A 15577-nucleotide genomic window follows, 5' to 3' on the forward strand; every position below is an offset into this window, starting at 1 on the left:
AGTCTACTCAGTTCATGATCCCAGAGTTCTTGGATGGAGCCCAGCCTCAGGCTCCCTGCTCAGCAGGGAGTCAGCTTCTCCCTCTCCTTCTGCCCCTCCCACCAGCTCTTGCGCACGCATGCGCTCTCTCACTCTCTCAAAAGTAAATCAATCTTTAAAAAAAAGAGGTCTTGGGGCACCTGAGTGGCTCAGTGGGTTAAGGCTCTGCCTTCGGCTCAGGTCATGATCTCAGGGTACTGGATTCGAGCCCCACATAGGGCTCTCTGCTCAACAGGGAGCCTGCTTCCCCGCATCCCTCTGCCTGCTGTTCTGCCTACTTGTGATCTGTCAAATGAATAAATAAAATATTTAAAAAAAAAGAGGGCTTATTAAAAAAATAATAAATCTTCAAAAAAATAAAGAAAAATAAGAAAGGACAAATGAATGCATGGAAATGATGACTATCTCGACCCTGCCGGTTTTGTGAGCTACAAGATGAGATTAGGGTTATCTTATTTATTATTTTAAGAAGGCTCCCTGCCGAACATGGGGCTTGACCTCATGACCCCAAGATCAAGAGTCACATGCTCCTTTTTTTTTATTATTTTATTTATTTATTTGACAGAGAGACAGCGAGAGAGGGAATACAATGCAAGGGGAGTCGGAGAGGGAGAAGCAGGCCTCTCACTGAGCAGGGACATGGATGCGGGGCTCGATCCCATGACCCACCTAAGCCGAAGGCAGATGCCTTAGGACCAAGCCATCCAGGTGCCCAAGAGTCACATGTTCTGATTGAATCAGCCATGCACCCCTGGGTTATCTTACTTTTTATTTATTTTTATTTTTATTTTTATTTATTTTTTTAAAGATTTTATTTATTTATTTGACAGAGAGAGAGATCACAAATAGGTAGAGAGACAGACAGAGAGAGAGATGAGGAGAAGCAGGCTCCCTGCTGAGCAGAGAGCCCAATGCGGGACTTGATCCCAGGCCCCTGGGATCATGACCTGAGCCGAAGGCAGAGGCTTAACCCACTGAGCCACCCAGCCGCCCCTATTTATTTATTTTTAAAGATTTTATTTATTTATTTGACAGAGAGAGAGAGAGATCACAAGCAGGCAGAGAGGCAGGCAGAGAGAGGAGAAAGCAGGCTCTCTGCAGAGCAGAGCCCAATGTGGGGCTCGATCCCATGACGCTGGGATCTTGACCTGAGCTGAAGGCAGAGGCTTTAACCGACTGAGCCACCCAGGCACCCCATCTTACTTTTTAAAATCTTTTTAAAAACTGAGTTAAAATCCGTGTAACATCAAATTTATCATTTTTAGCTATATTAATGTGTACATTCATGGTGCACCTGGGTGGCTCAGTTGGTCAAGTGTACGACTTGATTTCAGCTCAGGTCATGATCTCATGGGTGGTGAGGTTAAGCCCAGTATTGGGCTTCTTGCTCAGCAGGGAGTCTGCCTAAATATTCTCGCCCTCAGCCCCTCCCTACACTGGTGCGCATAGACACGTAGGTGCTCTCTCTTTCTCTCTCAAATAAATAAATCTCTCCTTTTTTTTTTTTTTAAGATTTTATTTATTTATTTGACAGAGAGAAATCACAAGTAGATGGAGAGGCAGGCAGAGAGAGAGAGAGGGAAGCAGGCTCTCCGCTGAGCAGAGAGCCCGATGCGGGACTCGATCCCAGGACTCCGAGATCATGACCTGAGCCGAAGGCAGCGGCTTAACCCACTGAGCCACCCAGGCGCCCCTCTCCTTTTTTTTTTAAGATTTTATTTATTTATTTGACGGAGGAAGAGCACAAGTAGGGGGAACACTAGGCAGAGGGAGAAGCAGACTCCGCACTGAGCGGGTAGCCAAACGCAGGACCGATCCCAGGACTCCAGGATTGTGACCTGAGCCAAACGCAGACCCTTAACCGACTGAGCCACTAGGCATCCCGAAATAAATAGATCTTTAAAAATAAAGTGCACAGGGGTGCCTGGGTGGCTCAGTAGGTTAAAGCCTCTGCCTTCCGCTCAGGTCATGATCCCAGCATCCTGGGATGGAGCCCCTCATCAGGCTCTCTGCTCAGCAGGGAGCCTGCTTCCTCCTCTCTCTCTGCCTACTTGTGATCTCTGTCAAATAAATATTCTTAAAAAATAAAAAAGTAAAGTGCACAGGGGCGCCTGAGTGGCTCAGTCAGTTAAGTGTCTACCTTTGGCTCAGGTCATGATCCAGGGTCCTGGGGTGGAGTCCACATTGGGCTCCCTGACCCTCTCCCTACTTGAACTCATTTGCTTTCTCTTGCAAAAATAAATAAATAAAACCTTAAAAAAAAAAAAGTACATTCAGTGGCATTTGATACATTCACCATTCACAATATTGTACAACCATCACCTCTATCTAGTCCTAGAACATGTTTATCACCTGAAAATGAAACCTGGGTGGGGCCACCTGGGCTGCTCAGTTGGTTAAGCGTTTGTGCCACATCGGGCTCTCTGATTAGCAGGGAGCCTGCTTCTCCTTTTTCCTCTGCCTGTGCAATACCTGCCTCCCCACCCCTGCCCCCGTGAAATAAATAAATAAATGATCCTTTAAAAAAAAAAAAAAAGGAAACCCAGAATCTATTAGCACTCACTCCCCATTCACTCTCCCACCAGCTTCTGGCAACCACTAATCCACTTTCTGTTTCTATGAACTGTTTAACCTTTTGATGAAGGCTTGTAATTAGAGAGAAAAGCATACACATCATACCTCCAGTGAGCCCCATGAGTCTCATAGCAAAAACTGGAATGTGTCGGGCTCCCAGAAGTCCTCTGTGTCTCCCAAGCAGCCACTGCTATCTTGACTGCCACCACAGATGAGTTTTGGTGGTTGTATGTAGAACCACACAGGGTTTGCATGTCAGTGTCTTGCTTCTTTTTCTGAGTGCACATCTGTGTGGTTCTATATGGCCTTGGTTCCTTGCATGCCCTTGTTGTGTAGGGCCTTACTACACAAATACCGTACAATCTGTTTACACATTCTCTTTTTGACTACACTTGGGTCTCCCTCCTGTTTGTGCTGTTATAAACACAGACGTTGCCCCATACATGTTTTGTGACCACACGATGATTTTGCAGCCTCCCACAAACCAAGAGAAAAGGCCTAAGAATGACACCTACTTTGCCAGCACCTTTATCTTGGACTTAGCCTTCATAGCTGTGAGAAGCCAATTTTGGGTGTTTAAGCCACCTAACAACAGTACTTTGTAATGGCAGCTTGAGCCAACTAAGTGTCAGGTTTCCCTCTGCCTCACCCTCATAAGGGTTCACGTGACTTTATAATTGGAGCCCACCCCAATAATTCAGGATAATTTCCCCATTTCAAGATCTTTAATTACAACTGGAAAGATCCTTTTTCTTTTTCTTTAAAGATTTTATTTATTTATTTGACAGAGAGACACAGCGAGAGAGGGAACACAAGCGGGGGAGTAGGAGAGAGAGAAGTAGGCTTCCTGCTGAGCAGGGAGCCTGATGTGGGCTCAATCCCAGGACCCTGGGATCAGGACCTGAGCCCAAGGCAGATGCTTAACTACCCCTGATCCTTTTTCTTAATAAGGTAACATGTCAAGGGGCCAGGGATTAGGATGTATACATCTTTGTGAGTCATATTTCAGCCTACTGAAGTCTACATTTCACAGATGGGAAAATCAGTCATCAGAGAACAGAAGTTGTCCACAGCCCCACAGTCTGTAGGAGTCCAACCCAGTCCTGTGCTCAGGGGGTGCCCTCACCCTTTCCATCTGCTTTCTTCCCAAGGGAATCTGCAGCTCCCAGGGAGGGCATGGAGGGAAAGGACAGGAGACCCACAGCCCAGAATTTCATCCCTTTTTCTTCAGAGAGGAACCAGGGCTCCTGGGAGAAAAGACTGATTCCAAGGCTAAACAGGGAGGGTCCCGTGAGCCTGAAACATCTTGTTATGCCACAAAATAAGTGCCCAAAAAATGACAGGAACATGTTAAAAGGACACAGAAACTAAACCTGATGATACAATTCAAGCATCAGAAAAAATTGCAACTGTCATTGGCTGACATACAATGAATTCTTCAGGGTTCTCAAAAAGGAGAGACAGGAAAATAAGCCCATCTGTCACCATTTGATGTCACTTTTAAGCTGACCCCTCATTCTGGGAATTCAGCACTGATCCTGCCTTCCCAAAGGGAACACATGGCCCCAGTGCTTGCTTAGATCATTAAATTCTAGAATTCAGAAAATATCATTTCCCAACCCATAATGAGATTCCTGAGGTCAGGATTATCAGTTGTATACACTCCGAGGGTACTAGCAGGTGAAGTGTGAATATGATCATCTAGGAGGGGGCACGTGAGTGGGGAGCAGCCAGTCAGCCTGTCATTGCCCCCACATTAGGGTCAGCAACACAGAGACTCTTCAGGAGACAAAACAGGACCCATCCACCACTCTGTGAGAGGTTCTAGCCAGTGTTTGGCCAGAAACCCAACAAGCCTTTAGAGCTCATTTCTCATCTACAGGAGCTAAAGGAAATACTAGAGGGAGGGAAAGAAGTAGCCAGTGGGCCCATCCAGAAGTGGGGTATGTCCCACCAGAAACTAAGGACTACTGTCCTTCAACTGTCTTCACAGAAGGGGCTGTATATTTATAGCCAGACACGAGATCAATGACTCCTAGGGTAAGGCAGGGATGGATACAAACTGTGCAAAGGAAGTTTTAAGGGGAAGGATAATGTATTAAAACTGGATTGTGGTGGGGTGCCTGAATTTCTGGGTACAGCATGCCACTCTTGACTTCGGGGTTGTGAGTTCGAGCCCCATGTTGGGTGTACATTAATTAAAAATAAAAATTAAAAACCTTCTAATAAAAATAAAATTTAAAAAATTAATTAGTTAGGGGCGTCTGGGTGGCTCAGACAGGAAAGCCTCTGCCTTCATGATCTTGGGGTCCTGGTATCCAACTCCATGTCAGGCTCTTTGCTCAGTAGGGAGCCTGCTCCCCACCCCCCGCCTCTCTGCCTACTTGAGATCTCTGTCAAATAAAAAAACAAAAATTTAAAAAATTAATTAAATTGGATTGTGGTGATAGCTGCACAATGATGAATATGAATTTGCTAAGAATCCTTGAAGGCTACCTGCAAGGGGTGTATTTTGTGGCATATACACTAACCCTTAATACTTTCATTTTAGGGTTTGTTTTTTTAGATTTTATTTTTTTTAACATTGTATTTATTTATTTGAGAGCAAGCAAGCAAGCACAGAAAAGCAGAATCCCCACTGAGCAGGGAGCCTGTTGCAGGGCTCAGTCCCAGGACCCTGGGATCATGACCTGAGCCGAAGGCAAATACTTAACTGATTGAGCCACCCAGGCACCCATTAATACAACTTTTATACAATATGGCCCGGATAATAAGACCATAAAGAGACATTCCACGTCATTAGTCATGAGGGAACTGCACATCAAACCACCACCTACCAATTCACACCCACTCAGGGGTGCCTGGTTGGCTCAGTCAGTAGTGTGTGCAACTCTTGATCTCAGGGTTGTGAGCTCAAGCCCCATGTCCGATTCCAAGCATGGAGAGTCTGCTCTCCCTCTCAAAAATTTCCCAAAAAATTACTTAATAATCTTTTTTTTTTAATTTTATTTATTTATCAGAGAGAGAGAGGGGGAGAGAGCAAGCACAGGCAGACAGAATGGCAGGCAGAGGCAGAGGGAGAAGCAGGCTCCCCGCTGAGCAAGGAGCCTGATGTGGGACTCGATCCCAGGACGCTGGGATCATGACCTGAGCCGAAGGCAGCTGCTTAACCAACTGAGCCACCCAGGCGTCCCAATAATCTTTATTTTTTAATAGCTTTGTTTTTTTTGTTTGTAATTTTTTAAACCCAGATATTAGGAAGGTTTAAATTCCTTGATGTTCACATATTTCCATTGGACAGCAATGTTTTTGTTGTTGTTGTTTTTTAAAGATTAAATTTATTTATTTGACAGAGAGAGTGGGGGGGAACACGACCAGGGAGAGTGGGAAGGGGAGAAGCAGGCTTCCCCTGAGCAGGGAGTCTGATATGGGACTCGATCCTAGAACCTGAGATCATGACCTGAGCCGAAGGCAGACGCTTAACGACTGACCCACCCAGGCGTCCCAACTTTGTTTGTTTGTTTTTGTTTTTTTTTTAAGATTTTTATATATTTGACAGACCACAAGTAGGCAGAGAGAGAGAGGAGGAAGCAGGCTCCCCACTGAGCAGAGAGCCCGATGTGGGGCTCGATCCCAGGACCCTGAGATCATGACCTGAGCCAAAGGCAGAGGCTTTGACCCACTGAGCCACCCAGGTGCCCCTAATAATCTTTATTTTTTAAGAAAAGGACAATAGCAAATGTTGGTAGGAGTGTGGAGAAATTGGAACCCTCCTTCATTGCTGGTAAGAATGTAAAATAGTGCAGCCACTGATTAAAAAACAGTTTGGCTATTCCTCAAACAGCTACACATAGATTTACCATATGACCCAGCAGTTAACTTAAAGGTATGTACTGGGTGCCTGGGTAACTCAGCTAAATGTAGGACTCTTGGTTTTGTTTTTTTTTTGTTTGTTTGCTTTTTAAACTTTATTTATTTATTTGAGAGAGAGAGACAGTGAGAGAGAGTATGAACGAGGAGAAGGTCAGAGGGAGAAGCAGACTCCCTGTGGAGCTGGGAGCCCGATGTGGGACTCGATCCTGAGACTCCAGGATCATGACCTGAGCTGAAAGCAGTCGCCCAACCAACTGAGTCACCCAGGTGCCCCTTGTTTTGTTTTTTTTTTTAATATTTTATTTATTTATTTGACAGAGAGAGAGAGATCACAAGCAGGTAGAGAGACAGAGAGAAGGGGAAGCAGGGTCCCCGCTGAGCAGAGTCCAATGTGGGGCTTGATCCCAGGACCCTGAGATCATGACCTGAGCCGAAGGCAGAGGCTTTAACCCACTGAGCCACCCAGGCGCCCCTAACTCTTGGTTTTGACTCAGGTCATGATTTCCAGGTTATGGGATCGAGCCGTGTTTCAGGCTCTGTGCTCAGCATGGAGTCTTCTTGAGATTCTCTCCCTCTCCTTCTGCCCCTCCCCCATTCTCTCTCTCAAGTAAAAGAAATAAAATCCTTTTTAAAAATAAGGAGTGCCGGGGTGGCTCAGTGGGTTAAGCCTCTACCTTCAGCTCAGGTCATGATCTCAGGGTCCTGGGATCGAGTCCCGCATCGGGCTCTCTGCTCAGCGGGAGGCCTGCCTCTCTGCCTACTAGTGATCTCGCTCTCTGTCAAATAAATAAATAAAACCTTAAAAAAAATAAAAATAAAAAGTGTAGGTATGGGCGCCTGGGTGGCTCAGTGGGTTAAGCCGCTGCCTTCGGCTCAGGTCATAATCTCAGGGTTCTGGGATCGAGTCCCGCATCCGGCTCTCTGCTCAGCAGGGAGCCTGCTTCCCTCTCTCTCTCTGCCTGCCTCTCCGTCTACTTGTGATTTCTCTCTGTCAAATAAATAAATAAAATCTTTAAAAAAAAAAAAAAGTGTAGGTACATATCCTATTGAAAACAAGTATTCAAACAAATCCTTGTACAGGAACTTATAGCAATACTATTCACAGTAGCCAAACGTGGAAACAACCCAAAGTCCATTAATTGATGACTAGATAAATAAATGTGCTATTTCCATACAATGGAGTCTTATTCAGCCATAAAAAGAAATGAACTGATACATAGTACAACATAGATGAACCCTGAAAATATTACACCAGCTGAAAGAAATCAGACACAAAAGACCATTTATATGAAATATCCAAAACATGCAAACTCATAGAGACAGAAAGTAGATTAGTGGTTGCCAGGGGCTGGGGGAAGAGGGAAATGAGGAATTACTGCCAACGGGTACACACAGTTTTTTTTTTTTAAGATTTTATTTATTTGACAGAGAGAGCACAAGCAAGTGGAGTGGCAAGAAGGAGGAAAGGGAGGGGGAGAAGCAGGCTCCATTAAGCTCCCCTGCTAAGCAGGGCTCAATCTCAGGACCCTAGGATCATGACCCAAGCCGAAGGCAGATGCTTAACTAAGCCACCCAGGCGTCTCCAAGTTTTTATTTTGGATTAAGCAAAATGTTTCTGGATTTGATTGAGTTGGTGGTTACACAACATGGGATCATACTAAAATCCACTGAATTGTTCACTTTACTTTTTAAAAGATTTTATTTATTTATCTATTTTTTTGAGAGAGGGAGGGAGGGGGAGAGGGAGAGGGAAAAAGAATCACGAGCAGAGCCTGATGCGGGACTTGATCCCACAATGCTGAGATCATTACTTGAACTGAAATCAGGAGCTGGATGCCCAACTGGAGAAGCCACCCAGGTGTGCCTGAATTTAAAATGGTGAATTCTGTTTTATCTGACTTTTACCTTAATTTAAAAAGGGTGAGTGCTACTTCTGGATCAACAGGGAGCGAGGAACCTGGGCAGCTCTGAAAGGGTTCCTGGCAGAGACAAATCAGCAGTCAGGGCCCACTTGTGGATAGCTGGTGACCTGGGAACGGGGACCGGTTATGCTAAGGAGGAGCTTCCGAAGACAGGTAACTAGGAAATCATCCTTGGTTTTTTGGGGTTTTGTCTTGGGTGTGGAGCCCAACATGGGGTTCAAACCCACAACCCTGAGATCGAGGCCTGAGCTGAGATCAAGAGTTGGATGCTTAAGTGACTGAGCCACCCAGGTGCCCCATCCTTATTGTTTTCAAAGATCTCTTTATTTGTTTTACAGAGAGCACACAAGCTGGGGGAGGGGCAGAGGAAGAGGGAATCTCAAGGAGACTCCCCACTGAGCACAAGAGCCCAACATGGGGCTCCATCACAACCCTGAGACCATGACCTGAGCAGAAATCAAGAGTCAGACCTCAACCGACTGAGCCACCCAGGCACCCCCATCCTTGCTTTTATTTATTTTTTAAGATTTTATTTATTTAACGGAGAGAGAAATCACAAATAGGCAGAGAGAAAGGGGGAAGCAGGCTCCCTGATGAGCAGAGTCAGATGCAGGGCTCAATCCCAGGACCCTGAGATCATGAACTGAGCCGAAGGCAGAGGCTTTAACCCACTGAGCCACCCAGGTGCCCACCATCCTTGCTTTTAAAAGATGCATTCTGGTGTTAAAAGAGGAGAGCTGAACAGTGTATCAAGCACAAAGAGGGCAGGGTAGAGAACAGACCATGTCATGAAGGAGGGCCGGAGTCCAGCAGGACAGCTGGTAAAGGCAGGATTGGAGAGGCTTCTGCCTCAGTTGCCCACAACGGCAAGGAAATACTTTTTGGACCAGAAGCCATGGGCATAGCACCTGAAGAGAAAACAATGAACAATGTAAACGAATTTAACATCTGGGGCGGTGGCACAGAAGCCTAAGCCAAAGTGACCCAGACCTCATATTGTGTGACTCAATTCAGGTGAAATGTCCAGAAAAGTCTAATCTATAGTGACATTAGATTAGTGGTCTCTGGGGACGCCTGGGTGGCTCAGTGGGTTAAGCCGCTGCCTTCGGCTCAGGTCATGATCTCAGAGTCCTGGGATCGAGCCCCGCATCGGGCTCTCTGCTCAGCGGGGAGCCTGCTTCCTCCCCTCTCTCTGCCTGCCTCTCTACCTGCCTCTCTGCCTGCTTGTAATCTCTGTCTGTCAAATAAATAAATAAAATCTTTAAAAAAAAAGATTAGTGGTCTCTGGGGCGCCTGGGTGGCTCAGTGGGTTAAGCATCTGCCTTTGGCTCAGGTCATGATCTCAGGGTCCTGGAATCCAGCCCTACCCGCATGGGGCTCTCTGCTCTTCAGGGAGCCTGCTTCCGCCCTCCCCCACCCACCTCTGCCTGCCTCTCTGCCTACTTGTTATCTCTCTCTTTTTTTTTTTTTTAAAGATTTTATTTATTATTTATTTGAGAGAGAGACAGTGAGAGAGAGCATGAGCAAGGAGAAAGTCAGAGGGAGAAGCAGACTCCCCATGGAGCTGGGAGCCCGATGTGGGACTCGATCCCGGAACTCCGGGATCATGACCTGAGCCGAAGGCAGTCGTCCAACCAACTGAGCCACCCAGGCATCCCTTACTTGTCATCTCTTGTCTGTCAAATAAGTAAATAAAATCTTTCAAAAAATAAAAAATAAATAAAACAGAGAGGCATCTGGGTGGCTCAGCCGGTTAAGCATCTGACTCTTGACACTTGATTTTGGCTCAGGTCATGTTATCAGCTTAGGTCATGATCTCAAGGTTGTGAGACTGAGCTCCATGTTGCCTCTGCACTCAGTGGGGAGTCTGCTTAAGATTCTCCCTCGCCCTCTGACTCTCCCCGGTCCCCTCTCTCTCTAATAAAAAATTTGAAAAATAAAAAACTTTAAATACAAACATATGGCGCGGCTGGCTGGCTCCGTCAGAGGAACATAGGACTCTTCCTCTCAGGGTGGTGAGTTTGAGCCTCAGGATGGGTGTAGAAATTATTTTAAAAAATTAGTAAACTTTAGGGGCGCCTGGGTGGCTCAGTGGGTTAAGCCGCTGCCTTCGGCTCAGGTCATGATCTCAGGGTCCTGGGATTGAGTCCCACATCAGGCTCTCTGCTCAGCGAGGAGCCTGCTTCCCTCTCTCTCTCTGCCTGCCTTTCCATCTACTTGTGATTTCTCTCTGTCAAATAAATAAATAAAATGTTTAAAAAAAAAATTAGTAAACTTTAACTTTAAAAAAATTATTACATGTGAAAAAAAAAAAAAAAAGACAAAACCAGAAACATACATCTGGCTTCAGAAGAACTGTTAAGGGGCACCTGGGTGGCTCAGTGGGTTAAAGCCTCTGCCTTCAGCTCGGGTCATGATCTCAGGGTCCTGGGATCGAGCCCCGCATCGGGCTCTCTGCTCAGCGGGGAGCCTGCTTCCCTTCCTCTCTCTCTCTCTTGCCTGCCTCTCTGCCTACTTGTGATCTCTGTCTGCCAAATAAATAAATAAAATATTTTTAAAAAAAAAAAAAAAAAAAAAAAAAAAAAAAAGAAGAACTGTTAAACCAGGGTAGGACCAAGAAGCCTTGAAGGTACAGAAGTACGCAGGTGTGCCACCTCCCTCCCGGGGCTTTCTCTTTCGCCTACAAGCTTTGCTTAAAAAAAATTAAAAAATAATAACTTTGTGTGTGTGTGTGTGTGTGTGTGTGTACTAAAAGCAGGACAAAGAAAAAAAGGACAGGGAGGCTGGAAGGATCTGTGGGTTAAACCTCTGCCTTTGGCTCAGGTCATGGTCTCGGGGTGCTGGGATCCAGCCCCACATCAGGCTCTCTGCTTGGAAGGGAGCCTGCTTCCCCCCCCCACCCCGTCCGTCTGCCTACTTGTGATCTCTGTCAAATAAATAAATAAAATCTCTAAAAAAAAATAAGTGTCTGACTCGACATGAGATTGAGCCCCACGTCTGGCTCCACACTCACTGAGAAGTCCACTGGACATTCACTCCATCTACTCCTATCCTGGTTTGTGCACTCACTATCGCAAATAAATAAATCTTTCAAGGGGAAAAAAAATGGACAAAACAAGAACATTTGGTAATTTGGGGATGTGAGCACTCCAGTGTGTGCTATATTGCACTTCGTGTTTCTTGGGGGTTTTTTCACTTTTCAAAATTAAATCAAGAGCCCCATGTAGGACCTGGTGCAGGGACCCAGGAGAAGTGACCATGGTAGTTGTGTTATGGTTATTTCAGTTTAGGTCTCTTACTTCCCTGATGTCCCCACCTCTCTGTCCACAGACTAGCAGGTACTCTTGTCTTTTACATATGAAAGCAAATTAAACCTTTTCTCTCTATGTTGCAAATACTCCTCACCCATTTCCACCCCCATCCCAACAGTCCCTGAGGTTTCTGTTTTGCTAAGTCCCGTAGGTACCTTGCTTTATCTGACCCACTACTTCTACCACCTTCATGCACTCCCCCTGGGGCTGGGCCTGGGTTCCCTCCAGCCCTCACCCCAGCTTCCTAACCCTCATCGATACAGAAATGGAACCTGTTACTGCCCTTCCCCCACCCCAAAGGGATCCTCATTGCTTCTGTCTTCTCGGGAGAACCAAACTCTCCACTGCCATAGCTGCCTTGGCTGGGACCTCCCTCAGTCCCTCCCCTATCTGCCTTGTATCGGGAAGCACTCTTCCAGAGAGGTGCTTTGTACCTAACCCCTGGGCCAAGGGGAAGCTCCTGGCTGCCTGAGGTGAGTACTTGAATCTTGGAACCTGTACCCTACACTTGGCACTATCCAGCCCCAGGAAGGTAGCGCTAGGCTGGGAGACAGTGGGACCTCATCGATACTTTATCCGTGGGCAGTGGCAGCCACAGGAGACCCTGTTTGAGAAGCTGGCTAGAGAGGGAGGTTAGGAACAGACTGGGCGGGAAGCAGGACTGAGTCTTCTGACCTAAGCTGTGCCTCTGGTTGTGAGGGGTGTGGGGGTGTCGGGTACAGTGCTGAGGTCCTGTCGGGTCCTACTGCTGAGGAGGCCCAGTCAATGAGTAGTTTAATTTCTTCTCCTTTCACGTGTCTGTGACCATTACAACCTCACAGGTTCTTCCCTGGATGGTCCATCAGCTGGTGCCATCTGCCTCTTACCACCCTGCCTCTAAGACTCTAGGACCTGGCCCAGAAGGTCTGGTATTTGCAGGCCACATTGACCCCCTCCTTGGCTTATTAAACCTGTATCCTTGGATATACTATTTATTCCTCAAAACGCACAACCCACAACCCCTGTGATAAGGTCTTTAGAAGGGAAAGTAAAATCCATGTCTCCTCCAGGCTTGTGACACGGGAGGCTGCAGCTCCCACCACCACTGCTGCTGAACTGCACCTCTCCCTCCTGCCTCCCACTGGGTCAGGTCCTCCACCTCATCCTCATCCATGAAGACCTTCTCTTAAGCCACCCATGTCCTCTCCTTCCTGTTGAGGTATGAGCTGCCATTGCTGCCTTTTAGGCCCCGTGTTTGCTGCCCCACAAGACCCACCACCCATGGGTCCTTAAAACATGCAGTTGGGACTGTGGTCCTCCCCCTCTCCTCCCACAGCTCCACAATCCCCATAGCAGCTCGGCCCACAATTCGCTCACTTTCCTCACTTTAGGGAGGGCCACCCGCCCTCCTCAAAGCCCTCATGCATGCCTTTCCACCTGCCTGATGTTACAGCCATGTGTCTGGATCATTCCCTCTCTTTCTCACTCCTGAGTCTCTCTGCTTATAGCACAGAGTAATGAGACCACCAACGTCACTGATAAAGCCTTGTAAAGCAGAAACAAAGCAGCACTCAGCAAGGGAGAGGCAAGGAGAAGGAATCTGTCAGATGGGAAACAGCAGTGTTTAGCAGAAACGCACTGCGTGCAGGCCCTGACCCTCTGGCAGCTAGATTCGTTCCCTGTTGTTACTTAACAAAGTACCACAAACTCAGTAGCTTAACACAACACTATCTATTAGCTCCCTGTTTTACCTGTCAGAAACCCAGGCATCGTCCTCTGCTCCAGGTCTCACGAAGGCTGCAATCAAGTTCTGGGCAGGGCTCGGGGCTCTTCTGGGAAGCTCTGCGGGAACATCTGCTTCCCAGCCCCTTCAGGTCATCAGCAGATTCCAGTTCCATGCATTTGTAGACTGAAGGCCCTATTTCCTCGCTGGATGTCATGTGGGCCTCGTAGACTCTTGACTCCCCCCTGTATTTCTTATCACATGGGCTCTTCCAGCTTCAAAGCTGGTGGAATCCCTCTACTTCTACTTCTCTCTGCTTTCCTCCTCTGTTTTTTTTTTTTTTTTTTTTAAGATTTTATTTATTTGACAGACAGAGATCACAAGTAGGCAGAGAGGCAGGCAGAGAGAGGGGGGAAATAGGCTCCCCGCAGAGCATAGAGCCCAATGTGGGACTCAATCCCAGGACCCTGAGATCATGACCCAAGCCCAAGGCAGAGGCTTAACCCACTGAGTCCCCCGGCACCCCCCTCGTCTGCTTTTAAACAACCTATGATGACCTCTGGCCGAGCCAAGCAATCAAGAATCATCTCATCTCCAGGCCAGCGGGCTGTCAACCTTAATTATATCTGCCAGGTACTGTAACTATACGTAAGTCCTGCACGCGGAAATCTTGGAGGGGGGCATTTTTAGAATTCTGCCTCCCTCCAGGAGATGACTTACAATGTCTCAGAATCCTGTGGAATCAGGCCCCCAACAGGATGAAGCTGCTGTTAGCTTCTCTCTTTCTGCTGAGGTAGTAGCAGTTGTTGTCTGTCAAGGTGAGGGACACAGACGACCCCCACCTCTACAGGTCCTGGGACGGAAGACAGGGAGGCCCTGAAGTCAGGGAGAGTCCCTAGAGGCATGGACAGGGCCGATCCATGTGAGCAAGTGCTACAAAAAGAGGGAACAGCACAGGCCACCCTCAAGGTAGGCAGAACCACAGACCTGAGGAATGAGGAGTGATAGGACCGGAGAGCAGCCACTGAGGTTGAATGGAGAAGACCCAGGGGGCAGGGCAGGCCATTCTGAGGGGCCCAGATTCTGAAGAAGGACACTGAGGTCATTAGACTTGGGGTTTAACAAGGTTCCTCGGGGCATGGGCCACAGGATTGGCTGCCAGTGGGGACAGTGGTTCCCCTCCTGACCTTCAGCGCGTCTACAGCACAGGTGATCAAGGCGGGAGGCTGGTACTCGGATCTTGCCCTCATCCCGGAGGCTGAGTCCACAACCCTAGCCCCAAGCTGGATTCGACACGCGCTGCAGGAGGCACGGGGTCCACCGAGGTCTCCGGGAATCTTCCGACCCTTCTGTCCTCCCGACTGCCTCTAGCCCCCACGAGCAAAGTATAAAGCGAGGCCAGCCCACCACTCTAGCCCCCCGCCTGGCTCACTGTGTCCTGGATAGCCAGCCCCATCTCAAGGTCCTCGAAAACCATGGCTGTTTCCTCCGCCCGCAGACTGTCTCCAAAAGAGACTGCTAGAGCCCCCCGTCCTGGCAGACGCACCACCCATCTCTCCCCTGCCCTCCCCTTACTCCGACGCGTGTCCCAAGTGCTGCGTGGCGAAGGGAACCGTCGTTCACCGCTCGCCCTGGGGCGGATGCGCCCAGTGTGTGTGGGACGGGGCAGGGGCACAGAGACCGGCCGCCTCCACCGTCCACCAGTGACCCAGGCTCGGGGGCGGACGATGGGAGCCGGAGCCTGGGGGTGGTGTCTGCCCCTCGCTCCGCTGCTCTCCCCGCAGGGCTGGAGTCCGGGGTACCTACGGCTGGTTCCACTCTTGCTACGGGCAGAAGGCCGTCCCCTGGGGTCGCAGTGCAGTCGAAGCCGGCTGAGACCTACCTGGGGCTCCGGGCCGCCTTCCCGACCTCCGCGGCCGCGCCCCAGTGCCAGCCCCGCTGGGAGCTCGCGGGAGCGCGGCCCAGAGATTGACAGCGCAGGCCCCGCCTCATCCCCGCGCCTCGGGCCACGCCGGAAGCGTGCTCCGGCTCCGACCTCCCTCACTGCCCCGCCGCCCGAGCCTAGGCGACTTTAGTTCCCCCTCCGGCTAGAGCCGGAAGAGCGGCCTGGCCGCGGCGGCCGATCGCCATAGAAACACCGGAAACGTGCTCTGACC

This window comes from Mustela lutreola, chromosome 16, assembly GCF_030435805.1.
Source record: "Mustela lutreola isolate mMusLut2 chromosome 16, mMusLut2.pri, whole genome shotgun sequence".
Taxonomy (NCBI): Eukaryota; Metazoa; Chordata; class Mammalia; order Carnivora; family Mustelidae; genus Mustela; species Mustela lutreola.